The 8823-nt window shown below is 41.1% G+C and overlaps 1 non-coding gene across 1 annotated transcript; it reads left to right on the top strand.

Moving 5' to 3' along the window:
• Window positions 1–8514: 8514 nt before the first annotated feature.
• LOC148769011 (signal recognition particle RNA) lies at window positions 8515–8823 on the top strand. Its single transcript, XR_016032476.1, has one exon.

Raw genomic sequence — 8823 nt, 5'->3', positions numbered from 1 at the left:
GAGCTTGCGATTATGTAGTGCATTGCGAGCGAGTTGTCTCTTCAAGAGAGTTGTCTTGCAGCGAAGTTGTAGGAGCATTGGATGACGCGCGATTGAGGAGCGTGCGGATTGAGGTTGCTCTGAGCGAGTTGTCTCCTCGTGGGAGTTGTTTCGTAGCGAGTCTTATTATCGAGCGAGGTGGTTGTACGTGGGAGTTGCCTTGCAACGGACTTGTAGTATCGAGCGAGTTGGCTCCTCGTGGGAGTTGTCTCGCTGCGGGTTGTGGTACCAAGCGAGTTGGCTCCTCATGGGAGTTGTCTCGCTACGGGGTCGTAGTATCGGGCGAGTTGGCTCCTCGTGGGAGTTGCCTCGCTGCGAATTGTGGGACATAGCGAGTGGTCTCCTCGTGGGAGTTATCTCGCTGTGGTTATGAGACCCGAGGGAGTTGGCTCCTCGTGGGAGTTATCTCACAACGGGTTATAAGACGGAGCGAGTGGTCTCCTCGTGGGAGTTATCTCGCTACGGTTTCGAAGACCCGAGGGAGTTGGCTCCTCGTGGGAGTTGTCTCGCTGCGGGTTGTAGGACGGAGCGAGTTATCTCCTCGTGGGAGTTGTCTCGCTACGGGTTGTAGTTCCGAGCGAGTTGGCTCCTCGTGGGAGTTGTCTCGCTACGGGTTCGTAATACCGATGGAGTTGACTCCTCATGGGAGTTATCTCGCAACGAGTGTGTAGGGCCGAGCGAGTTTGCTCCTCGTGGGAGTTATTTCGCTATGGCGTTGAGATCCGAGGGAGTTGGCTCCTCGTGGGAGTTGCCTCGCAACGGGTTATAGGACAGAGCGAGTAGTCTCCTCGTGGGAGTTAACTCGCTATGGTTTCGTAGACCCGAGGGAGTTGGCTCCTCGTGAGAGTTGTCTCGCTGCGGGTGGTAGTACTGAGCGAGTTGGCTCCTCGTGGAAGTTGTCTCGCAAGCCCCCCACTCTCGAGACGATGTGGGAGCCAATTCGAAAGGGGTGCCGGATCGTATTGAGAGTAGATCGGTGCTGTGGTCTTGCGTTAATCGTTGGCATAGCGTGGAGAAATAATATTTTTTTTTCCATTTGATAGCGAACGCAATTTGGTAGGTGCGTTAAAGAGCTCGCGGAATTTGGTGGAGCGCGTTGAAATTCTCGTGCGATTTGGAGAAGCGAGTCAAAATCTACGCGCAATTTGGTGGAGGGCGGTGAAAGTTGAGTCCAATTAGATGGGAGCGCGCGCTCCAAGGAGACCTTGGGAGGCGCGCGCGCGTGCATGGGAAGGCGCGCGCGCATGTGAGGTACTTTTTTTTTTTTTTTTTTTTTGACGCGCGCGTGCAGTGCACGCGCGCCTCTTCTTGTTTTTTTTTTTTTTTTTTTTTTTTGCCCGTCGCGCGTGCAGTGCACGCGCCCGCGCGTCTATGCCACGCGCGCGTGCTTTACACGCGCGCCTCCTGTCCTTTTTTTTTTTTTTTTTTTTTGCTGCTGGCGCGCGTGCAGTGCACGCGCGCGCGTCTGGCGCGTGTTCGCCACGCGCCGTGCAGTGCACGCGCGCCTTCTTTTTTTTTTTTTTTTTTTTTCGATTTTGCTGACGCGCGCGCGTGCACTGCAAAATTTTTTTTTCAATTCTTCTTCTTCAATTTTTTTTTCTTCAATTTTTTTTTTCTTTTTGTTCTTGTTAATTTTCATCTTCTTTTTTCTTCTTCTTTCTTCTTCTCTTTTTTCATCATCTTCTTTTTTCTTCTTCTTTCTTCTTCTCTTTTTTTCATCATCTTCTTTTTTCTTCTATTTTTTCATCTTCTTTTTTCTTCTTCTTTCTTCTTCTCTTTTTTCATCATCTTCTTTTTTCTTCTATTTTTTCATCTTCTTTTTTCTTCTTCTTTCTTCTTCTCTTTTTTCATCATCTTCTTTTTTCTTCTATTTTTTCATCTTCATCTTTTTTCTTTTTCTTTTTTATTTGGTTGATATTCACCCCCTTGGGAATGTTCTATTTTTTGAATAGGGAGATTACCCTCGTTCCTTGAGATGGGATGTGCACCCCCTTGGGGATGTTCTATTTTTTGAGTAGGGAGATTATCCTCGTTCCTTGAGATGGGATGTGCGCCCCCTTGGGGATGTTCTATTTTTTGAGTAGGGAGATTATCCTCGTTCCTTGAGATGGGATGTGCACCCCCTTGGGGATGCTCTATTTTTTGAGTAGTGAGATTATACTCGTTCCTTGAGATGGGATGTGCACCCCCTTGGGGATGTGAAACCCGTTGGGGTTGAAAGGTCAGTGGATGTACCACCCTTGAGATGAGATGCCCAACTTTAGGATGGGATAGCCCCCCATTTAGAATGAGGCGATCACGAACCACTGGGGTGAGATGCCCCACCTTGGCGATATATGGTGCCACTGATTCAGTGGCAGCACGAGTTGAATCTTCCGTGATCATACGCTGAAGGTCTTCTTCGGTTATCTGAGCCGTTCGAGAAGTAAGTAGAAATTGATCATGTTGAGGACCCAGTGGGGCCTCACGAGGAGGAGTGTTGGCTCCTGCTATGACGAACGAAATATTTTGGGGGCGATGTGAACCCCCAGAGAGTCGATAACCCTTAGCGAACGAAATATTTTGGGAGCAGATGTAAGCCCCCAGGGAGTCGATAACCCTTGGCGAACGAAATATTTTGGGGGCGATGTAAGCCCCCAGGGAGTCGATAACCCTTGGCGAGCGAAATATTTTGGGGGCAGATGTAAGCCCCCAGGGAGTCGATAACCCTTGGCGAACGAAATATTTTGGGGGCGATGTAAGCCCCCAGGGAGTCGATGGCGGTGGTGCCATAGGTGGCTCCACATGTGGAGCAGGTGCTGGTATCGCGTTGGGAGCATCTGCTCCCATCGTGGCGATATATTGGGTCACGGCCTCTGTGGCAGCGCGAGTTGAAGCTTCTGCTATCATGCGTTGAAGCGCATCCTCGATTATTTGAACCATTCGAGGAGCAGGGAGTGGTGGATCGGCGAGTGGTGAGTCCCGAGGGGGATCACCTGAACCTCGCGAGGCGGATCCATGGGATGTGGAGGAGGTGGCAAGCCAGAGCCTCAACGAGGTGGGAGGTCGTTAGCTGTGTCATTTTCTCTCCGAGCAGACGCCTCAGGAGGATCTTGTTGGCTACGTGATCTGGTTTGCATCGTTCCCACAGACGGCGCCAAAATGATGATGCTACAATATAGCTCACCTAGGGTGGTGTAGAAAATGAACTGGGAGAGCAAAGCGGATCAGTAGCTTGACAACTTGATGATCCTGAGGTACCTGCGATCATAGAACACATGAACTAAGCCGGGGGTTGATCCGGCGGAAACCCCTCCGACGCTCAAGTCAGACGTGCTGATCATAGAAAATGTCCAGAGAATACGTATTGTAGTATTGCTCAGTTAATAGAACGTACCTTAATAAAATGAGTAAAACCTCTATTTATATGTCGTTTATCGGGTTGGGTTTGCTTTGTTGGGCCCAAGCCTTACTTGAAGGTGTTTGGGCCTCGGTGATATTGGTCTTCGATATTGGGCTCGTAGCCCAGTAGGTAAAGAAATTGTAGGCCCATTGGGTTGGCCCAATTAGGCATATCAATATATATATATATATATATATATATATATATATATATATATATATATATATATATATATATATATATTTAAGAAAAAGATTTTATTTGCTCTCCAACAGCTTATTTTTTTTTAAATTAAGATTTTTAATTTTTTAAAATTTACTAAACACTTTGGAAGAGCTTATTCAAACACTTTGGAAAAACTTATAAGCTCTAAAACATCTTACAAACTTCTTTTAACATCTTATAATCTTAGCCAAACACCCTCTAAATTCAATTTACGCATTGCTATAAGTTAATATATGAAATATTAACTGCTGGTTCCAATGAATAAAAAAAAAATGGGGAGCAAAAAAGCCAATTCATATACAAGTTCATAGTATACCAATAGACATGTACAAGTTCTTTCTACTTTTCCCGTAAGGAATGATCTAGAGGTCGGAACAAGTGGTTCTGTGTCAATTGACCCAGGTTCAAGTCCCCTTGCTAACGGTTGCTAGGTCAAGCTTGTCACACATGGTTAGCCTAGTGTTGTTTACGTCTTTCGTATAATTTACAAGCTATTATACGAAAGTGTAAATTTACCCAATGCGCCTATATGGTTGACTGCAGGTTCCTTCAATATATCAAAAAAAAAAAAAAAAGAGACCAAGCCTATCTCTATATATAAGGTCGTAGCCCCCTTCAATCTTATATAAAAACAACACATAAAAGAAGAATAAATAAAAATGGGAAATACGTCAATAGCCTTGGATTTGTCATGTGCAATGCACATGTGTTGAGAACCGGTATATTTTGACCTGAAAACAGGCAAAAGAGGGCAAAGTGACACAATTAATTGATTACAGGTGAACTCGTGCAAAAAATATTTGTTCAGGTGGTGATCCGCAAAAACTTAAAAAGTTTAGGTGACTTAATTTTATTTACTCTTTTTCTTGTAACACAATTTTCTTTTAATAATTGAAATATTTGGTGATGTATTGAAAATAAATCAAGAAAATGACAGTTTTCATCCTTCGGTTTCACATTTGGTCCCCCATATTCACAAAAATCACATTTTGTCCCTCATGTTTCAATAATTTAGCATTTTTTGTCATTTTCGTCAATTTACTGTTAGTCCGTCATTTAAGGCACTGACAGGCAAATGCTTGATTTCGTTAGTTTTAACGGAAAATAACCGAAAAGGACTAGAAATGTTGAATGTTTGAAACATAAGGGACCAAATGTATCTTTTGGTGAACATGGGGGATCAAATCTGAAATTGATGCAAACTCGATGGACGAAAACTGTATTTTCCCAAAAAAAAAACTTATTGCAAAATAATTTCTTGTATTAGCTTTTGAGAACTATGTGATGTTATTCTTGGATTGACTCAATGGTCAATACCCTTTAGTCAACGTAATTTAAAGATATTACTAATTTACATTGTTTTTCATGTTAATTTTTTTCGATATAAGCCGAGTCAATGATTATCAGTACAATATTACTATTATTGCATATGATTATTTACATAAAATAGAATAGAATTGTCAATTGAGTTATTCATCAAATATATTACATATGATTATTTACATAAGCAATCAAGCAACAAAAAATATTACATGTATATATTTGTTTTGGTCAACAATGTTTAAATCATTGTAATATCTTTTATGGATTTTAATAATTGCAAGCAACTATAAAGTAGCAAAATCAATATTAATTAATATCTTTAAATAATAATTATAGACCACATTTTTGAAGTGTATAGCCAAAATGAAGAACCTTTTGTGCTTTCTCATTCTATCAACTTTTTTTCTCGGAACAATGGGTCGGAGTTGCTTTCCTAGGACCGAGTATATTGTTCACGTTGTGAATAAAATCCGCCCAGACGCCGGTCCGATGTTCGCGCATTGTGCGTCTGGAGATAAGGAACTCGGAAACCACACACTTTATTATAACGACGATTTTAATTGGTCTTTATGCGAGGGTTTTCTTCACAGGACTTTGTTTTTTTGTCGTATCACTTGGGGCTCGAAAAGTGTATCTTTTGATGTTTATCGATCGAGTGACCGTGGTGAGTGTCTGACGGACGTGTGCTATTGGGAAGCGCGGCTTGATGGTATCTATTTCTCCGGTGATTTCCCTCCGACATTCCCGTTTAAAAAGTATAGTTGGTAATAATTCTTATATTTGTGTTGCAATTATTCTAATAAATGAAAGATGTTTTACAATTTTCTTTTCATAGTGTTTAATGTTAGTAATGCATTTTCTTTCTTTAACATATTTGATGCTTTGAGTTTTGACTAATTTATAAAACTTTTTGTTTGATATAATGTGTGGTTCCTAATTAAATATAATTATTTAAAAGAAAAACAATAGTACTAGGGGGTTTTTGCTATTAAAATTAATATGGTGGTTTGTCCAATTATAAGAGTAAATACAGTGGTATAAAATGCAATAAATCAAAATTAACTAAACCGAACGGTTCAGCAAAACCAAAACTGGATCTAGTTAATTAGTTATTGGGAGAATTACAGTTTTCACCTCTCGAGTTTGCACCGATTTCACATTTGGTTCCCCATGTTCACGAAAAACACATTTGGTCCCTCATGTTTCAATAATTTAACTTTTGAACATTTCGCCAATCTATCGTGGGTCCGTCAGTTAAGGCAGTGATGTGCACACGCTTGATTCTGTTATTCCTAACGGAAAATTGATGGAAATAACTAAAAGTTTTAAATGTTTGAAACATGATGGATCAAATATGTTTTTTTTAACATGTGGGGCTAAATGTGAAATTGGTGCAAATTTGTGGGATGAAACTGTATTTTTCCCATTACTTATTCATTGATCATTTGATGAGTAAATTGCAAACACCACCCTGTATAATCCTGAATCGCTAAAAAAATCTATGTGTTATAAAAAAAGCAACCCCCCCTTGATTAAAAGTTAGAAGCAAAAAAGTCCCTTGGAGCTGATCGTGGTACTCACGCGCGGGTTGTGCGGGTCTTTTTGTTAGTTTTGGGGTAAAATGAAATAAACACCCTTTTATACATAAATGATAAATGTATGTTAAATTTAGTGTAATTATAAATAATTCAAATTCAAAGGACCAAATAGCAATCAAAATCTAAAAATCGTGATTATCTTCTTTCTCACTAACCCTCTCAACCCCGCCCCTCGGGGAAAAAAAAAATCCAGAACCTTTGAAAAAAAATAAAAAATGCTTTCACCGTCACGTGGATTCAAACAACGGAGATGATCGTTTGGAGCTCGTCGGCGGAGGCGAAGTAGGTGAGGCCACGTTGAGGGTGGCGTTCGGGTAGTGATATGCCTAATTGAGTCAACCCAATAGGCCTACAATTTCTTTACCTACTAGCTAGGCCACGAGCCCAATATTGAAGACCACTACTACTGAGGCCCAATCACCTACAAATAAGGTTTTGACCCGACAATGTCAACTAATTAAACTTCAGCTCAATCAATGAGATATAAATAAAGGTTTGAACTCATTCCTTAATGTACATCCATTATCTAAGCAATACTACGACATGTATTCTTTGGACTATTTCCTATTATCCGCACGTCTGACTTGAGCGTCTGAGGAGTTTCCGCCGGATCAACCCCTGACTTAATTTACGTGTTTTATTATCGCAGGTCTCTCAAGGTCATCAAGCTCGTAAGCCAATGATCCACTCTGCTCTTCCAGCTTATCCTACTCCAACTCTCTAAAATGATCTAACTTTAGCATCATCAGGTAGAATCCCCCTCACCGGAAAATCATGGTTCTCTTAAACGGGCTTCTCTCTCTGACTACCCTTACCAATTGCGCGCCTCACAAAACTTAGAACTTCCATTTTTCTTTCGATTTATTTTGTCATTGTTGTATGGTTTCCTCTCTAACGAGATCGCCGGCGGTGGACTTTGTTGGAGGTATGTATTTTCAGCAGTGGCGGCGGTGGATTTCATGAAGAAGGTTACGGCGCCTTTTGTGAAGTTTTTAGACGATTAGTGATTGATGATTGGTTGGTGGCGGAGAGGTTGGTGGCGGATTGGAGTTTCAGAAGGTTGGCGGTGATGGTGTGCGTAGTGTGTGTTTCAACCTAGGTTTAATAATGTTTGGGAAAATTACATTTCAGTCCCCTAATTTAAGTTTTAGACGTTCAGTAAATTGCAATTTGACCTCTAATAAATATATTAATTCTAATTTTATGTTATTAATTGAAGGGTATATTTGTCTTTTATTTTCGGTCAATGACTAAAAAAATATATAGGGGGATTTTTGCTAATTGTTATAACACATGATAACAAATACAATGGTAGTTTTTGCAATTTACTCATCATTTGATAATAGGAAGGTCAATTGATACATTCAAGCCACAAACAGATCACACAGAACTGATGAATACATTAATAAGGTAATTATATATATTCTATAACCAGACAATCGTACAACATGAGTTCGTAATCGTATCCGAAACAAAAGTACTCGTTTATGTTTATTCATTCTACCGACGTGCTTTCTCCAAGCAACGGCGGTTTGTTACGGGGTGGAACCTAGTCAATATCACGTTCACACAGTCAACAAAATCGAACCCGTTTCTAAAACGCCGCTGCTAGTCCATATGATACGAGAGATGTTATATATGACCTTCTCCATGGACAAACAAAATGCTGTTTAACTTGGTGTTCCAAAAGTTACTCTCAACAAACGTCGGTGATCGTCTGTTGAATAGAGAGGCAACGTAGATAATAATCGGGATTTTAAGTTGAATTGGAGACGGGTAGTAAAATCGGAAACGTAATATCGCAAGAGTTTACATTTATTAAGAATTTTTTATGTCAATTTTAATTTTCTTGTCACTTTTGAAGAAAACTTCAATGTTCTCATCCCACATCGGTAGAAAGACAATATTGCAACTTATATATAAATTTTCACTTAGGATATCTATTTTGCCGAGCCATGTAACGTGGGCTTGTAACCCAAGTGGGGGCTGTGAAGTGGTTGAACATTGAGCTAGCTCACCCGGTTGGGCCGTAGGTGGCTAATTGCTGGCCTGCCCATTCCAAGTGTGGAGTTGGGCTATGTGGTTCGGGCTAAAGCTCGGGCCACGTGGTCCCTAAATCGAAGGGCACCGCGCAAGGCTGGCTTCACAGAGCAACGATAACCTTCAGCCCCTTACAGTGGAAGAATAACGGGCTGGTTGCTTCTTCCTTGGCCTACTTAAGCTTGATGGGCTAGCTCTAATTGAACAATCATTTTT

This window comes from Erythranthe guttata, chromosome 7 (assembly GCF_056151865.1).
Source record: "Erythranthe guttata isolate IM_541 chromosome 7, IM_541, whole genome shotgun sequence".
Classification (NCBI taxonomy): domain Eukaryota; kingdom Viridiplantae; phylum Streptophyta; class Magnoliopsida; order Lamiales; family Phrymaceae; genus Erythranthe; species Erythranthe guttata.
This window is presented reverse-complemented; position numbering and strand designations above follow the sequence as displayed.